General features: G+C 43.9%; 1 long non-coding RNA gene across 1 annotated transcript in view; it reads left to right on the top strand.

Moving 5' to 3' along the window:
- LOC106724097 overlaps positions 1-11,697 on the top strand; it is a 52,541-nt gene extending 40,844 nt beyond the window's left edge. Inside the window, exons 2-3 of the long non-coding RNA XR_001359861.1 lie at positions 6,392-6,517; positions 11,635-11,697. This is a non-coding gene — a long non-coding RNA (uncharacterized LOC106724097). The remainder of the gene's footprint in view (positions 1-6,391; positions 6,518-11,634) is intronic.
- Positions 11,698-16,664: the final 4,967 nt, after the last annotated feature.

Here is a 16,664-nt window from a genome sequence, read left to right as displayed (position 1 = left end):
ATATATAATTTTAAAGATGTTCAAAGTGGGTGCCTGTAAGTATGAACTTGTTCTCTGGGATTCATTTATGCTCTTTAGTTTTTGAAATATGTTTTTACTTCAAGGATAATATTTAATAACTAGAGGCCCAGTGCATGGATTCGTGCACCGGTGGGGTCCCTCGGCCTGGCCTGCAGAGATTGGACCAAAACCAGCTCTCTGACATCCCCCGAGGGGTCCCAGATTGTGAGTGGGCACAGGCTAGGCAGAGGGACCCCACTGGTGCATGATGGGGACTGGGGAGGGGCCGCAGGAGGGCTCCAGGGCCTGTCCAGCCCATCATGCCCAGTCCCGATCAGCCAGACCCCAGCAGCAAGCTAACCTACCCGTTGGAGCATCTGCCCCCTGGTGCGCATCATAGCTACCGGTTGAATGGTCAAACGGTCAGACACTTAGTATATTAGGCTTTTATTATATAGGATTCATTTCACTATCTTCTGGGTCATCTAAGACAGTATTTTTCAAACTGTGGGTCATGACCTAATCCCTAGGTTAGTGGTTCTCAACCTTTATTGCAAACTGGAATCACCCAGTGAGCTTTGAAAAACAGGGCTGCAAAGGTCCCACCCCCAGACATTTTGCTGTGATTGAGTGTGGCCTGGGCCACATAAACCTTCTCACTTGTGCAGTCAGGGGTGAGAGCCTCTGAAGAGGTGAGCCTTGTAGCCAAGCTCTGCCAGGGAATTTCAGTGCCCACCTTGGTTTGTGGTTATTTAATCTGCCTTGGGACCAAGTCATCCCACATATTGGAATTGTTGCAGGATACGAGGAAGGAGCAGAGGGGGCTGAGGACATAGACGGTGTCTGTGCCCCAAGTGAAGACCAAATGCGGTGCAATGGGGAGGAGGAATGAAAGCCACACAGTAGTTCAGGTAGAGAAGTGTTGAGGGAGTATTTAAAGTCGAACAGAAATGGGAATAATCTGAATTGTGTGAGCGATTCCACCTGCCCTTCCGTTCCATTCAGTGAGTGAATGCCCCAGAGTCCGCATGATGTGGGACACCACAGGCTCCTGTTTCCCTAGGTGGCCTTTTCACGGTGCCTCTCCACACAGCAGATTAACTTTAAGGGTAACTCCTGCTTTATTCTCTTACGTTAGCCCTTCTCCTCACAGAAGATGCAACTCCACTATCTTCATTTTTCAAGGAGTGACTTAGTTTCAGTACAACATCATCATCTGTTCAATAATCTTGTTACTTTTTTCTTTTCCTATTTGTCAGCCCTTTTTGTTAATTACTTTTGGAGAGTTGAGGAAAATATAATCTTACAATAGAAAAGAACAATGCTGTGGATTTAAAAATACAATAAAATATTTATAAATAGTTAAATGTACAAAGTCTGTTGAATACTAAATAAAAGTACAAATCTTTTCTTTTTAATGTAAATACATTCAAGAATCTTTCAGCAGTCTCTTGGAGACATTTTAAAGGGACACAATGGGTGTTTCCTTGACATCACTTTTTTTTTCAAAGGACATTTTATTTTTAGTTTTTAAAAACATTATTTGGTATTAGTGTCAGGTGTATAGCACAGTGGTTACATAATCATATACTTTACAGTGTTCCCTCTGATGTTTCTAGTACCCACCTGGCACCATACATAGATATTACATTATTATTGGCTATATTTCCTATGCTGTACTTTGCATCACCGTGACTATTTTGTAACCGCCAATTTGTACTTTTAATCCTCTCTTTTTTCACCCAGGCCCTCAACTCCCTCCCCCTCTAGCAACCTGTCCACTCCCTGTGTCTATGATTCTGTTTTGTTTGTTTGTTTATTTTGTTCTTTGGATTCCACATACAAGTTAAATCATATGGTATTTGTCTTTCTCTGACTGACTTATTTCATTTAGCAAAATATCCTCTAGGTCCATCCATGTTGTTGCAAATAGTAAGATTTCATTCTTTTTTATGGCAGAGTAATATTCCATAGTATATATGTACCACTTCTACATTATCCAATCATCTATTGAGGGGCACTTGGGTTGCTTCCATATCTGGCTATTATAAACAGTGCTGCAATGAACACAGGGGTATATATTTTCTTTTGAATTAATGTGTTGGGTTCCCTCAGATACAAATACCAGAAGTGAAATCGCTGGGTCATAAGGCAGTTCCACTTTTAATTTTTGGAGGGTCCTCCTTAATGTTTTCCGCAGTGGCTGCACCAATCTGCATTCCCACCCCCAGTGCATGAAGGTTCCTGTTTCTCCCATCCTCGCCAACACTTGTTGTTTATGGATTTATTGATGGTAGCCATTCTGACAGGTGTGAGGTGATATCTCATTGTGGTTTTAATTTGCATTTCTCTGGCAATGAGTGAAGTTGAGCATCTTTGCATATGTCTGTTGGCCATCTATATGTCCTCTTTGGAGAAGTGTCTATTCAGGTCCTCTGCCCATTTTGTAATAGGATTGTTTATTTTTTTGATGTCGAGTGGTATGAATGCTTTATAAATTTTGAATATTAACTCTTTTCAGATGTACCATTGGTGAATATTTTCTCCCTCTCAGTAGGTTGTCTTTTTGTTTAGTTGATGGCTTCCTTTGCTGTGCAAATTGTCTTTAGTTTGATTCACTGCCATTTGTTTATTTTTTCTTTTGTTTCCCTTATCCACGAAGCTATATCAGAAAAAAAATATTGTTAAGAGAAATATCAGAGATTTTTACTGCCTATATTTTCCTCTAGGAGTCCTACATTTAAGTTTTTAATCCATTTTGAGTTTATTCTTATATATGGTATAAGAAGGTGGTCTAGTTTCATTTTTGGCATGTATCTGTCCAAGTTTTCCAACACCATATGTTGAATAGACTGTCTTTACATCATTGTATGTTCTCTTGCCTCCTCTGTCAAATATTAATTGACCATATAGGTGTGGGTTATTTCTAGGCTCTCTATTCTGTTCCATTGATCGATATGTCTGTTTTAATGCCAGTACCATGCTGTTTTGATGATTATGGCCTTATAGTATAGTTTGATATCAGGTAGTGTGAAACCAACTTTGTTCTTCTTTCTCAGTGTTGCTGAATCTATTCGGGGTTTTTGTGGTTCCATATAAATTTTTGGATTACTTGTTCTAGTTCTGTGAAATACGCCATTGGTATCTTGACAGGAGTTGCCTTGAATCTATAGGTTGTTTTGGTTAATAGGGTCATTTGTGTGAGGTAGGTTCTCAGTGAGTCTCCAGGTGGAGGAGAGTGTTGTTCACCAGACTGGTACAGATTCAAACCACACCAGTGCTGGGACCGAAGCCACTCAGCAAAATTCTCCGAGTACACAAAGGCCAGCTGCCACTTGCAGGGTGTCCTCAGACCTCTGTGGTGTGGCGGGGCCTCAGGGAGTCATCAGGATGAGGGCATCAGCGTTCATCAGGTCCAAAGAGACCAAAAATGGGCCGTGTAAGGGAGGACTCTGCTCAGGATCTGTAGCGCTGGACGGACGTGCAAGAGGAAAAATGGCTTCTGCCCTAGAGCCGCACAACTCAGCCTCTCACTGATTCTGCTGGGACCTCCCCATAGCCTTCAAGGAGAGTCTTCCCCAAGGGCCCAGGCTGACCACAGCCCGCTGACTCCTCTGCAATGCAAGAACATGGCAGGGCCCCCAGGGGGTGGAGTCGGGAGTCTGGGGCTAGTGAATCTCTTGTGGAGACAGAGCCCTCAGGACATAAGGGGAGTGGCCCCCACCCCAGAGCCACATAACGCAGTCTCTGACAACCCCTGAGTTCACCCTCCACACTCCTCCCAGAAAGTCTTCCCCAGGGGCCCAGGCAGCTGACTCCTGGGCAGGGTGTGAGCTCCGCAGGGCGGGGCATGGGGAGTAACAGGGAGTTGAGAGGGTGGGGTTATTGCATTTCCCGGGATGTTGCAGTATGGGAGGGAGTCCTGGGTCCAGCCTGTGGGCAGTGTGGGATTGGGACTCAGCACAGGCACCATGGCAGCTTTCCCTTCTGCGCTCTCCTTGGAGCCACACAACACAGTCCGTCCCACAACTCCAGTCCACTTCAATCTGGCCAGGTATGAGATTTTGTGTGCTGCCCCTTTAAGAGGGCATCTGGGTTTCTAGTGGATGCCAGTCTCTACCTGGCAGACAGAATCCTGGCTGATTTTGTTTGTTTGTTTGTTTGTTTTTTGTTAATCTTCACCCTAGGATGTTTTTTTTTTTCCCATTGATTTTTAGAGAGAGTAGAAGGAAGCGGGGGAGACAGAGAAACAGATAGATTGGTTGCTTCCTCATGGGGGCGGTGGTCAGAATGGAACCTGGAACCCTCAGTCCCAGGGCCAAAGCTCTATCCACTGAGCCAAACCAGCTAGGGCTCCCCGCTGATTTTTATAGCCAGATATTAGTGGGCTACTCTTCCTGGCTCTGGTGCTCTGGGTGTTGAGACCCCTCACTCCTCAGGGGAGACCCTTAAGGCGAGATATTTCTTTGATTTTTCAATGGCCGCGCATGTGTGTGGGGCCAGCTTTTATCACCTCTCTGCCCTTCTTACCAGCCTGGATGTGGCTTCTTTGGAAAATCCTAGTTTATAAGACTCTGTTCAGCTAGTTTTCAGTGGTTATTTAGGTTGATTGTTCTACAGTTTAGTTGTCATTCCGGTTTGGACCTGGGAGGAGGTGAGTGTAACTTCGAAATACTCCGCCACCATCTTGGACCCCTCTTGTTACTTCTAAGTATAGTATTTACATTTTTGTTCTTAGTTAATTTATAAAGTTGCTTGGTATAATTTTACAGGTTCATGAGAATGAGATATTTAGTTATTGTATGTGTGCATACTTATTTCATATAATAATATAAACAATGTAATGGAGGAAGCACTACAATTTTTATACCGTAGAAGGAGAGCCTTCCTTTGCTTCTGGCTTCATTTGCTCTGTGTGACTGCAGCTCATCCTGAGTCCAGAGAGCAAAGATGAGAAGACATTGTGAATTAAATGGAACTTAAAGTTTATAGGGATCATTTTTAGTAGTCCTATCTACATGTGAAGTAGAAGTTCAGGGGAAAATCTGAATTAAGAAGACATTGGGATTTAAATTATTACCAAAAGAAATAAAAGGTGATGATGATGATGGACATTGGGATTTAAATTATTACCAAAAGAAATAAAAGTGATGATAATGATGACAGTGACTGATGTTGGTGATTTATTGAGCATTTAGTAAATGCCCTGCAGTGGGACTATGCTTTCCATGGATTATTTTATTTGATCCTTAGAATAACCCTTTGAGGTAGGTGCTGTTACAGTCATCCCACTTAATACATAGGGAATCCAAGTGAGTAAAAATTAAGTACTTTTTCTGAAATTCTCAACTGAGATTCAAGCCCAAGTATGTTGCCTCTGGGCCTGAGAGCTAATCTTCTCAATTACAGAGGGACAGGGAGGATATCCTAGGCCAGAAATTTATATCTAGAGAATGAAGGAAGGGATGGAATGTGTGTAACACCGGCCAGGGAGTAAAGCAAGGGAGGAAGTCACAGTTCAGTTATATAGCCTGATGGAGGAGTTGAGATTGTGAAATATTAATCAGAGTTTTTTAAAATGAGATCATCGTCTTACCCTGATGTAGGGATGTGTGATAAGACATCCTGAGAGTGAAACAAACAAGGTGCAGGATGACACATATTAAATATTTCTTTAGGAAAGAACCACACACATTGAGAGAGATATTGAATATTTGAATGCACAGATCTGTGAAGATATAATCCCACGTTATAACAGTGCTCACCTCTCACAAGGATCCTGGCTACAGGTATTAGTGCTGATCATCAAAGGAACTTAAGCTTTGATCTTATACTTGTGCTTGGTTTTCTGCTTGTTTGCAAGTTAGATGACTGCATTTATGTACTTAACTTTGAAAAGGTATGGTATTGATGCAAAAAAAAAATGAAATAGGGGATCATTTTAGAATTTCATATTCAGGTTATTTCTATCTTTAAATCCTAGACTAGAAGATTGCAGGACTGTTTAAATTTGTATGAGCTCATTTGATGCAAGGGGTAAAGGAATACACAAATTGTCACTTAATTGAATGAAAATACGAATTGACTAACCATTGCTGATTAGTACGTTTTTTGTTTGTTTCTTTTTAAGTGGAAGACTATTTGGAGTTTTAGTAATCGGAGCATTGGCATAGGGATTTAGAGAACATTCTGTAAAGAAGGTCCCTCTTCAGGCACCTGGCTCAGAGGTCGGGATGAGGGATCAGACTAGGATGGAAAGCCATTCACTGTGCTCCTGTCCTTCAGGGCCTCCTCCCAGGGCCAAGGGAGAAGGCAAGTCCTCTGTGTGGTGTTCATGGTATTTTTTTAAAATGCATAAGAAACTCTAAATATTTGATTCTTTGTGTTGTAGATGGACACAAGAGATCCAGACTTCTGAACTTCTACTGGAAAAGATAAAATGTGCAAGTCCTTGATGATGTTGGGGAGGTTGGAGCTGGACTAAATTGGGAGACGAGAAGAAATGCTGCTGTGAAGGGTATGTAACAAATTATAAAACCCAGTGTGTGGCACCCAACGATTGCTTTTCATTGCCGAGTTCTTCAGTAGGATGGGAATTCTGTGTGTTCTAGCTTGGTTGTGTTGGTGTGGGTGTAACTTCCCCCATCAGAGGGCTGGATGCGTACCTATATCCAGGTTATTGGAAGGATTCAGTTTATAATGCATTGACCACAGGGCCAAGCCAAGATCAGGAGAGCTCAGGAGCCCCAAGAACATAAAATACAACTGCTCACATTTATGGAACGCTATGTGCCAGGCACCACTCTAAGCACTTTAATGGATTAATTCATTGAATTATCACAATAGCACTATGGGATAGGCAGTGCTGTTGCCCACATGCTAGATGGGGGGATACCAGGGGGCACGAACAACCGGGTCAGTTACTGAGAGAGGATAGTCATGATGGTGGGGCTCCACCCCACTGTAAAAGCCTTACTCCTCTTTCTCCCTTTGTCATATATTTCCTATTTACCTTTCTTCTTATCCCCAATTTTCATCTATTTTTTTCATATAATCATAGATCTCCACATTGAAAGGGATATCAATATAGGTCACTAGGACAGATCATATTTTCCAAAAATGGCCACAGAATTATTGCTGCTCTTCCAGAATCTTCCCACACCCCATCAAGCCAGGAATTTTACTTTTTTTTCTCTTGGTGGTGGTGGAATCTGTGTAGGACTCAGTGACTGCCTTGACAGAGAGAATGGGCAAAAGTGACATGAGTAACTTCAAAGTGGAGATCAGCATGGGTAACATGGTGTCCACCTGGCTCTCTCATTCTCTTGGGCCACTTGCCTTTAAGACCAGCCACCGTGATGTGAGGAAGCCCAGGCTCCACAGGAAGGCCATGTGGAGATACTCCAGCTGACAACCCCACCTAAATCCCACTGACCTGTGAATGCAGCTTTGTAAGGCCCCAGCCCCAGCCTTGGAGCTGCTCCCATTGATGTTGAGTAGAGCTGGGACAAACTGGCCTTGATGAATCTTCCTGCTGAGCCCTGCCCCCCAGCAGATTCAGGAGCAAAACAAACATTGTCATTGTTTTGAGTGATCTCATTGAAACCCGCTACAGCACCACCTAAGGTAGATGTCATTACACTCATTTACAAATAAGATGAAGTGACTTAACCAAGGCCACACAACGAGATGGGATTTGAACTTAGGGCTTGTGAGATCCACCCTTGCCCCAACTGCTCCCTCCTTCTGGCCCAGGAGCTGGGACTTTCCTGCCCCTCAGACATAACTGTTCTTAGAGAAAGCAAACCGATTTGGGGACAAGAGAGTAACTTTGGAGAAATAACTTTGCATAGTGTGTTGGGACTCTGTTTCCTTAATTTGAACCCTAGATCAGTGTGATTGGTATTGGTTTAAACATGCAGTTCTCTCAGGAAGCCATCTGCTTTCTCTCCATGAGTTTAGATTCTGTGGTTTCTGCTCCGGTTACAGGAGATATATTTTTTTTTCATATCATGTAAAATAATAATCATTTGTGAATTGAATGATTCTATATCATCAATGTTTCTAATTTTTGTTTGACTTCAGGCTCCTTGAGGTCAGGGCTTGGCCTATGTCTTATATCCCTCATTTCTTATAGCACAAACTCTAACCTGTGGTAGACAATGAATAAATGCCAGTTAAATAAATACCAAAGAGCATTGTATGTGATTTCTTTTTTTTTGAGGATGATAATAAGAAGAAGTGCAAAATTCTGGGCATGAGACTTATCTTGACGCTAAAGGTTTGTCTTTGGAGGCCAGAGGTTTCTTCTTCATTTCCTCTATCTTTCCTGTTAGATAAAACATCTTTGTGTGTGACTTTTATGAATAAGTAACTTCAATAAAATGCAACAGTAAACTAAACAATACCAGGAACTGGCAGGGCTCTGAGACACTACTTTTCACTAGGTTGTTATCCAAGTGGAAAATATTTCCAGATGTGAAATTGGAGAATTGACTTTGATGTGAATGTTGAAATATGGCATATGTAACTTCTGCTTACATTCTGGTCAGCCTTTGCCATAGGATTGGTGGCACTTGTCTTTCACCTTGTATTTATATATGTGTGTGCCTGTCATGGCAGCCGCTTGAGAACACTGAACAACTCTTTACATTGTCTACGGTAAAATCTCCAATATTTTCCCTATGCTTATTAGTTACTAGAGGCCCGGTGCACGAAATTCATGCACTCGAGGAGGGGGAGTCCCTCAGCCCAGCCTGCACAGTCCCGCGACCACCACTGCGCTCTCCAGCCATGAGCCCGGCTTCTGGCTGAGTGGCACTCCCCCTGTGGAAGCACACTGACCACCATGGGGACAGCTCCTGCACTGAGCATCTGCCCCCTGGTGGTCAGTGCATGTCATAGCGACTGGTTGTTCTGCCATTCGGTCGATTTGCATATTAGCCTTTTATGCCTGCGGGATCAGGCTGAAACCATGGTGGTCAGTGCACATCATAGCGACTGGTCAACCAGTCGACTGTCTGCCCCCTGGTGGTCAGTGCACGTCATAGGGAGCGGTTGAGCGGCCTTAGTATATCATTAGCATATTACGCTTTGATTGGTTGAATGGACAACTGGACACTTAGCATATTAGGCTTTTATTATATAGGATAAGGCTCCAATAATAATGGATGCAGCAGCAGGATTAGAATATGAGGATTTTTTTAATTGAGAAGGATAAATAAATGCAGGCTAACTGTTAGATAAGTATAATTCCTTAATTATATTTATATTGCCTAATCTACCAGTTAGCTTTTGCTGCCTAACAAACCACTCGAAACCTTAGTAGCTTCAAATAATAGCCATTTATTTAGTTCATGATTCTGTAGGTGGGCATTTCGGGCTGGGCTCAGCCGGTCTAGCTAGGTCAGCTGGGTTGCCTCTCGAGTCTTCAGTCAGCTTCCAGGTTGACTGGGAGCTGACTGGTCGAGGATGGCCTCAGTGGGATGGCTCCTTAGCTCTACATGTCTCTACCCTTCAGCAGGTTAGTCAGGGCTCCAGCAAAGTGAACATGCATGGCTTCCTGAGGCTTGAGAATAACACAAGGCCATTTCTGCCACATTCTGTTGGCCCAAAGCAAGTCACAGGCCAGTCCAGATTCAAGATGCGAAATAGACTCATCTCTATTGATACAGACTTGTCTCCCTGAGAAGGAGGCCTTGATGGGAAGAGTTGCAAAGCCATCTTGCAAAGAGCAGGCATTCAGGGAGGGTGGAGAACTGTGGCCATCTCTGCAACCTACAACACCAAGTAAAATGCAAATATTGTGCTGAGGGAACTACCATTACAATAGAGATTGTGGAAAGGAAACCATTTGCATGATTTATAACAAGAGAAAATGAACTGGATTGAGAAGAGAGAATAAGATGCCGAGATGGACACAGAGTAGAGGAGTCATGAGGCCCCCAGAGGCCAGGTTTGAGCGCCCTATTTCATAGTACCCCAAGGAGTGCTCTGATAGTGTCTGGAGCAAGCCTAGACCTCTGCCCATCAGACCCAAACAGTACTGGTGTTGGGGTTCTTGGGTTCCACAAGATAGCAATTGAGAGAAACAGAGATTGTGGAAAGGAAACCATTTGCATGATTTATAATAAGAGAAAACGAACTGGATTGAGGAGAACAAGATGCCGAGGTGGACACAGAGTAGAGGATCATGACGCCCCCCCAGGTTTGAGCGCCCTATTTCACAGTACCCCAAGGAGTGCTCTGATAGTGTCTGGAGCAGGTCTAGTCCTCTGCCCATCAGACCCAAGCAGTACTGGTGTTGGGATTCTTGGGTTCCACAAGATAGAAATTGAGAGAAAACCCCAGAGAAATTTCCAGACAGATTCTATTAAGCTTATGCTGCTTAAGCACTCAGAGGCTTGCTTTGCTTGGCTACTTTTATAAGCTGGGACAAGGTGGGCTTGTGTGGGAAAGCAGGCTTGTGAAAAAGGTGGTCTTGCAAGGGGTTCTGGAGTGGAAATTTCCATGTCAGGATGGGGTGATTTCCTCCTCTGTCCAGTTGCTTGGCAACTACCTTTGTGCCTGTGGGCTGTGGGAGCAAGATGGCAATGTCGCTCATTACCACCACCCCAGGAAAGTCATGTATCCGCCAAATCTTGACCAACTGTAGGTGCGGAGAAGTGGTTTCCACATCTGCTAGAAAGTGGTTAGAAACTGGCTGGTGTGACTCAGTGGTTGAGCATCAACCTATGAACCAGGAGGTCATGGTTCGATTCCCAGTCAGGGCACATGCTCGGGTTGCAGGCTCCATCCCTAGTATAGGGCATACAGGAGGCAGCCAATCAGTGATTCTCTCCCATCATTGATGTTTCTATCGCTCACTCTCTCTCTCTTCCCCCCTCCCCCATCTTCCTCTCTGAAATCAATAAAATATATTTTATAAAAAGAAAAAAAAGTGATTAGAAGGTAGATAAGATGTTTTTCCTAGGGAATGGAGGGGAGATACATTCTTGTGGTTGGCTTATTGGTGTCCCTATGCTGTCTCACAAGTCCTTCGTCACTGCTAAGCCCGTTGGAAATATTACTCAGGCAGTTCCTCTGGGAACCCCTCCCATGCTTAGTCACCTGCACCAAGAAACACAACCCCACCGGCTTCTTCCCCTGGACGCCCCTCCTTTATCTCCTCGGGTCCTCAGGTGTCTCCTCCCTCCATGCAACAGAACTTCCCTAACCAAACACCATCGATGGAGAGTGCTTCGCTTTAGCTTTTGTCCTCCGTGTCTCACAAGTCCTTCGTCACTGCTAAGCCCGTTGGAAATATTACTCAGGCAGTTCCTCTGGGAACCCCTCCCATGCTTAGTCACCTGCACCAAGAAACACAACCCCACCGGCTTCTTCCCCTGGACGCCCCTCCTTTATCTCCTCGGGTCCTCAGGTGTCTCTTCCCTCCATGCAACAGAACTTCCCTAACAAAACACCATCGATGGAGAATGCTTCGCTTTAGCTTTTGTCCTCCCTGTTCACTGTTCAGTTAGGGGTCTGTGCTGCCATCAGCTGACTGAGATTTAAGTTGGTTTCTCGAAGATGGAATTCATTCCTTTTCTCCTCATTCTCTCTTTTTCTCCATCCACCTGTTCTTTCCAACACCAGCAGGTGCAGCTTAGAAGTCTGATCATCATAAGGAGAAGCAAGTCTTGCTTGAAAGCAGCAGCTGTAAGTTGGGTCCTGTCTTAGGCACGTTACATGTTCTTTCCTCACAACAGCACTGTTTTTGTCCCCATTTTATAGATGAGAAAACTGAGGCACCGAGAGGTGAAGTCATCTGTGTGTCACAGCACCTAGCACATTGAAATGCTGATGAATGTTCATTATTTGTAAAAGTGAGCTGTGTCTTCGTTTGGGTCAAGAATTAGGGTGCAGGTATTTGTATGGGCAGTGATTCCCGGAAGCACAGTGAGGGAGTTGAGCGATGGGATCGGGAAGGGAGGAGACAGGCCATTCAGGTTGTGACAGTGAGCAGGTGACCACTGTGGGCAATTGGGGTCAATCTTACTGGGGTTTGTGACAGACTGTGTAGGATACATCCTGGACTTGTCCCGCTTAAGGGACACAGAAGTTGGGGTATTTATAGAGAAATCATGGGGACCTTTTAAAAGTAATTGTGAATTTCATAATTGGGTCCTGCATGTTGCCACCCATTTGCCCAGGGAAGGAAAGTGGAAAAACCTGTTGTTCATTTTTCCCCTTGGCTTCCTGAGCTTCCCATATGTTTTCTGCATCAGTTCTTTTCTTTTAAAAAAGTATTTTCATTGATTTTAGAGAGGAAGGGAGAGGGTGAGAGAGATAGAAACATCTCTCTCCCATGATGAAAGAGAACCATTGATTGGCTGCTTCCTGCATGCCCCCCTGAGGATTGAGCCAGAAACCCGGGCAATGTGCCCTTGACCAGATTCGAACCCGGGGCACTTCAGTCCACAGGCTGACGCTCTATCCTCTGAGCCAAACCAGCTAGGGCTCTGCATCAGTTCTTGCTGTGCAACACACCACCCCAAAGTCAGTGCACACATTCATAATAAGCATTTATTTAGCTCACCAACTAAAGGTTGGCTGGGGTTTGGCTGATCTGGGTTGGGCTAATGTACGTGGGGGGACTGGCTGATCCAGGCTGGACTTAGCTGGGTGACGCTGCTTCCTGCACAGGCCCAGCGAGACTTGGATTCTCGCCAAGGTCTAGGTTCAGGCCTGCTCCACCTGCGATTTAGCTCACCAACTAAAGGTTGGCTGGGGTTTGGCTAATGTACGTAGGGGGACTGGCTGATCTAGGCTGGACTTAGCTGGGTGACTCTGCTTCCTGCACAGGCCCAGCGAGACTTGGATTCTTGCCAAGGTCTAGGTTCAGGCCTGCTCCACCTGCTAACATTCTAAGTCCAGCTGTGGCTGAGGCTACCGGAGGGAAGCTCTTATGACCATGGCAGAAGCACAGGGTGCAGACGGAAACCCGAGAAGCTTCCTCATTGGCACTTTTGCGTGAGAGAGAGAGAGAGAGAGAGAGAGAGAGAGAGAGAGACACACACTAGAGGGAAACAAGCTATTTTGCCTTGGACAACTCATGTAAGCTGTGTGGTTCTTCCTGTTCTCCCTTCCCCACTGGTTGTTGGGAAATCAAATGTAAAAGCATCATGTAGGGTGAAGGACTTTGTACATGTAAGCCAGTCTTAGCTTCCTGACTGACAAAGGGGGTTTCAATATTGCAAAGTGCAACTTATTGAATTGTGGACCATAAGGATGAACTTCCACTGTGAGAGGATGGACGCTGATGCTAAATTGCTTGGAATTTAATCCCAGCAACTTAGTTTACTAACGGTCATTTGACATTGGAAATGTTACTTAAACTCTCTGTGTCATGGATTTTCACCTGTAAAATATGAAAAGAGTATTTCTCAATTGATAACCTAGCTGTGAAATAGCAACAAATTAATACATGAAAAATAGTTTGAAGAGCCTGACCTGTACAAAAAACATAAGCTAACACACATTTTTTTTTGTTTACATTTGGAAGATTGCTGAGAACCTCACGCCATTGGAAGTTCCGTGTGCCTGCTATCTAAAAGGCGCATGTGTAAATCTTTTTGCATTTAGTAGATGCTGTGGGCTTGATTTCTTGTTCCTTTCACCACTGAACATCCTGTGAATGGCAGTGTCTCCCACTCACTTAGCTTATTGTCAAGTCCATCATTCTGACTCTGAATCGTGGGTCCTTGCTGGGCTCTGCTAACAGCTTCCATCAGTTTAATGTCATATAGTTTAGACCAGTGATGGCGAGCCTATGACACGCGTGTCAGAGGTGACATGCGAACTCATTTTTTTGGTTGATTTTTCTTTGTTAAATGGCATTTAAATATATAAAATAAATATCAAAAATATAAGTCTTTGTTTTACTATGGTTGCAAATATCAAAAAATTTCTATATGAGACACGGCACCAGAGTTAAGTTAGGGTTTTTCAAAATGCTGACACGCTGAGCTCAAAAGGTTCGCCATCACTGTTCTAGGTTGTTATTAATGGGAGCGGACATGGTTATTAAAAGATGCACACCACTTTGTCAGCTCAGACCTCAGCTGGGATTGTTGCCTTATCGCATCCCATAGCTTCGGTCACCGTGGACTCATGAGGTGTGTGGAGCTGTTGAGCTTGTTCCTTCCACAAGGACAACTTGTGACCACCTTGGCAGCCGCCTCCGTTGGTTAGACATGGCACCTGCGCATACCAGTTGCTCATGCTCGTCAGAATGAAATATGAGCAGCAAGTGGGATGAATAAATTGTCAATTGCATTGATGTGTTTATTTTCCTACATTTTAGGAGAAAGATCTGAATTCTGTAAAAATGTCATTTCTTGCTTCTCTCAGTACCTTGGCTCTCGTGTCTGGCACGAATACAATTCAGCTGGAAGGAGAAGAGGCAAAAGCTTTTATGTTGGTTGGAATTTGCTGTCATAAATTTACAGGACTTTTCCAAGTTAGCATGGAAAAGACTTGCAGTTTTTATGCTTTTGGTGAGTTATAAGTCATAAAGCATATGCTGAGGGAGGCTTGACTGCTGTGTTCTTAGCCCTGTGGTCTGTGGAAGAAACCTAAGCCTCGAATGATTAAATATTTTTTCCAAACACTTGTAAGTTATTTATACTGTGTCCATGCATTGGCCAAGCAAGCAAGCAAGCAAGTGAACACAGACCTTGATGCTAGCATCTTAGCAGTGGCACCTTATATGTCCAAGTAGAGCAGGGGTGGGGAACATCTGGCCCGTGGGCCATATAAGGACTACAAAATCATTTGGTCTGGCCCTGCCAAGGTGTTAGGGGTGAGTTAATTAAATGTTTGACCAAATATAGCAGCTAATTTTTAAGTTGATACTTTTGTCTGGTCTGAGAATGATGTTATAAATATCCAAATGGCCTTTGGCAGAAAAAAGGTTCCCCACCCTTGCAGTAGAACATTCTAATTAGCCCATTAATGAAACCATATGCCTTATTAGTACTATTAATTGCCTGTGGATTTAGTGGCTTGTTGCCATCTTTATAAATGCATAAGGTTTGAGCAGGAGGTACCAGATGTATGAGCCAATCAATAAGTTTTATTTCTTGGTGGCTATTTACTATGGGATCCCCTCAAAATAGACCCTGAAACAAGGATTTAGGTCCAAGTAATTTATTTGGTAGATGATTCAAGGCAAAATCTTAGGGGAGTGGGGAAATGAGACAGGAAAGGAAAAGCAATTGTGTGAATGAGCAGATTACCACTGTGGGCATATTTTAATTCTTTTTCTGTAAGTTCAAAATTATTTCCAAAGAAAATTTTTTAAAAGTCTAGCCCCCATCACTTCCCTAACACGCCATTAGAATGGCACACTCTGGAATTGTTTTATAGTGTGGACATCTTCACCAAAAGAATTAAAGGGAATAGCAAGATCAGATTTTAAATCTTTTGCCAGAAAGAGGCATTGTCTGGTAAAGACACAATTGGCCTTTATTAAATCAAGACATACTTCCTTGACCACTTTTTCTTTGTGAATGGGAAACGGGGGGAAAATTCCCAGATGTTGGCTAAAGAAAAACATGAAAGGGCTTATATTATCTTCCTTTCTTCAGTTACTGCAGAAGTTCCTCAACTTCCTCTTGGGTATGGGCTAGAGGCAGTTGCTCTGTCTCCGCCTGACAGTGTATGCCAGACCTTGAGAGCGGAGGGACGCACAGACGTGTTCAGACACCCCGTTGTGGCATGAGCATGGGTACGTGTGTGCTATACAACAGCCTTTCCCATTCTCCCCCACTCCACATTGACCCTGACTGGGGCACACTCCGTCCATTTGTGGAGTTGCCTCTCACTTCCCACCAAATCCATGCTTTTATAATGTCTCACATAATGAGTGAACCCATATAGATGCCTATAGCTAAATTTGATGAGTTTAAACAGAAAGCAATGGGCTAATTTAGCCAATAGCAAATGGAGTAAAGAACAATAAGGTGGAAAAGAAAGATGTTTCAGTCCACTTTGCCTTCTCCATTACTCTGGACAGGTTGGCTTGTACTAACTGGCTTTCTTTTTATTCAAATATTTAGTGAGTACCAACTATTGAGTCTTTCATTCATTCATTAAATCTTAAGTTCCTCAACTTCCTCTTGGGTATGGGCTAGAGGCAGTTGCTCTGTCTCCGCCTGACAGTGTATGCCAGACCTTGAGAGCGGAGGGACGCACAGACGTGTTCAGACACCCCGTTGTGGCATGAGCATGGGTACGTGTGTGCTATACAACAGCCTTTCCCATTCTCCCCCACTCCACATTGACCCTGGATACTTCCTTGACCACTTTTTCTTTGTGAATGGGAAACTGGGGGAAAAATTCCTAGATGTTGGCTAAAGAAAAACATGAAAGGGTTTATATTATCTTCCTTTCTTCAGTTACTGCAGAATTTCCTCAACTTCCTCTTTGGGTAAGGGCTAGAAGCAGTTGCTCTGTGTCCGTCTGACAGTGTATGCCAGACCTTGAGAGCGGAGGGACGCACAGACATGTTCAGACACCCCGTTGTGGCATGAGCATGGGTATGTTTGTGCTATACAACAGCCTTTCCCATTCTCACCCACTCCACATTGACCCTGACTGGGGCACACTCCGTCCATTTGTGG

Source organism: Myotis brandtii, unplaced genomic scaffold (assembly GCF_000412655.1).
Source record: "Myotis brandtii unplaced genomic scaffold, ASM41265v1 scaffold72, whole genome shotgun sequence".
NCBI classification, from domain to species: domain Eukaryota; kingdom Metazoa; phylum Chordata; class Mammalia; order Chiroptera; family Vespertilionidae; genus Myotis; species Myotis brandtii.
This window is presented reverse-complemented; position numbering and strand designations above follow the sequence as displayed.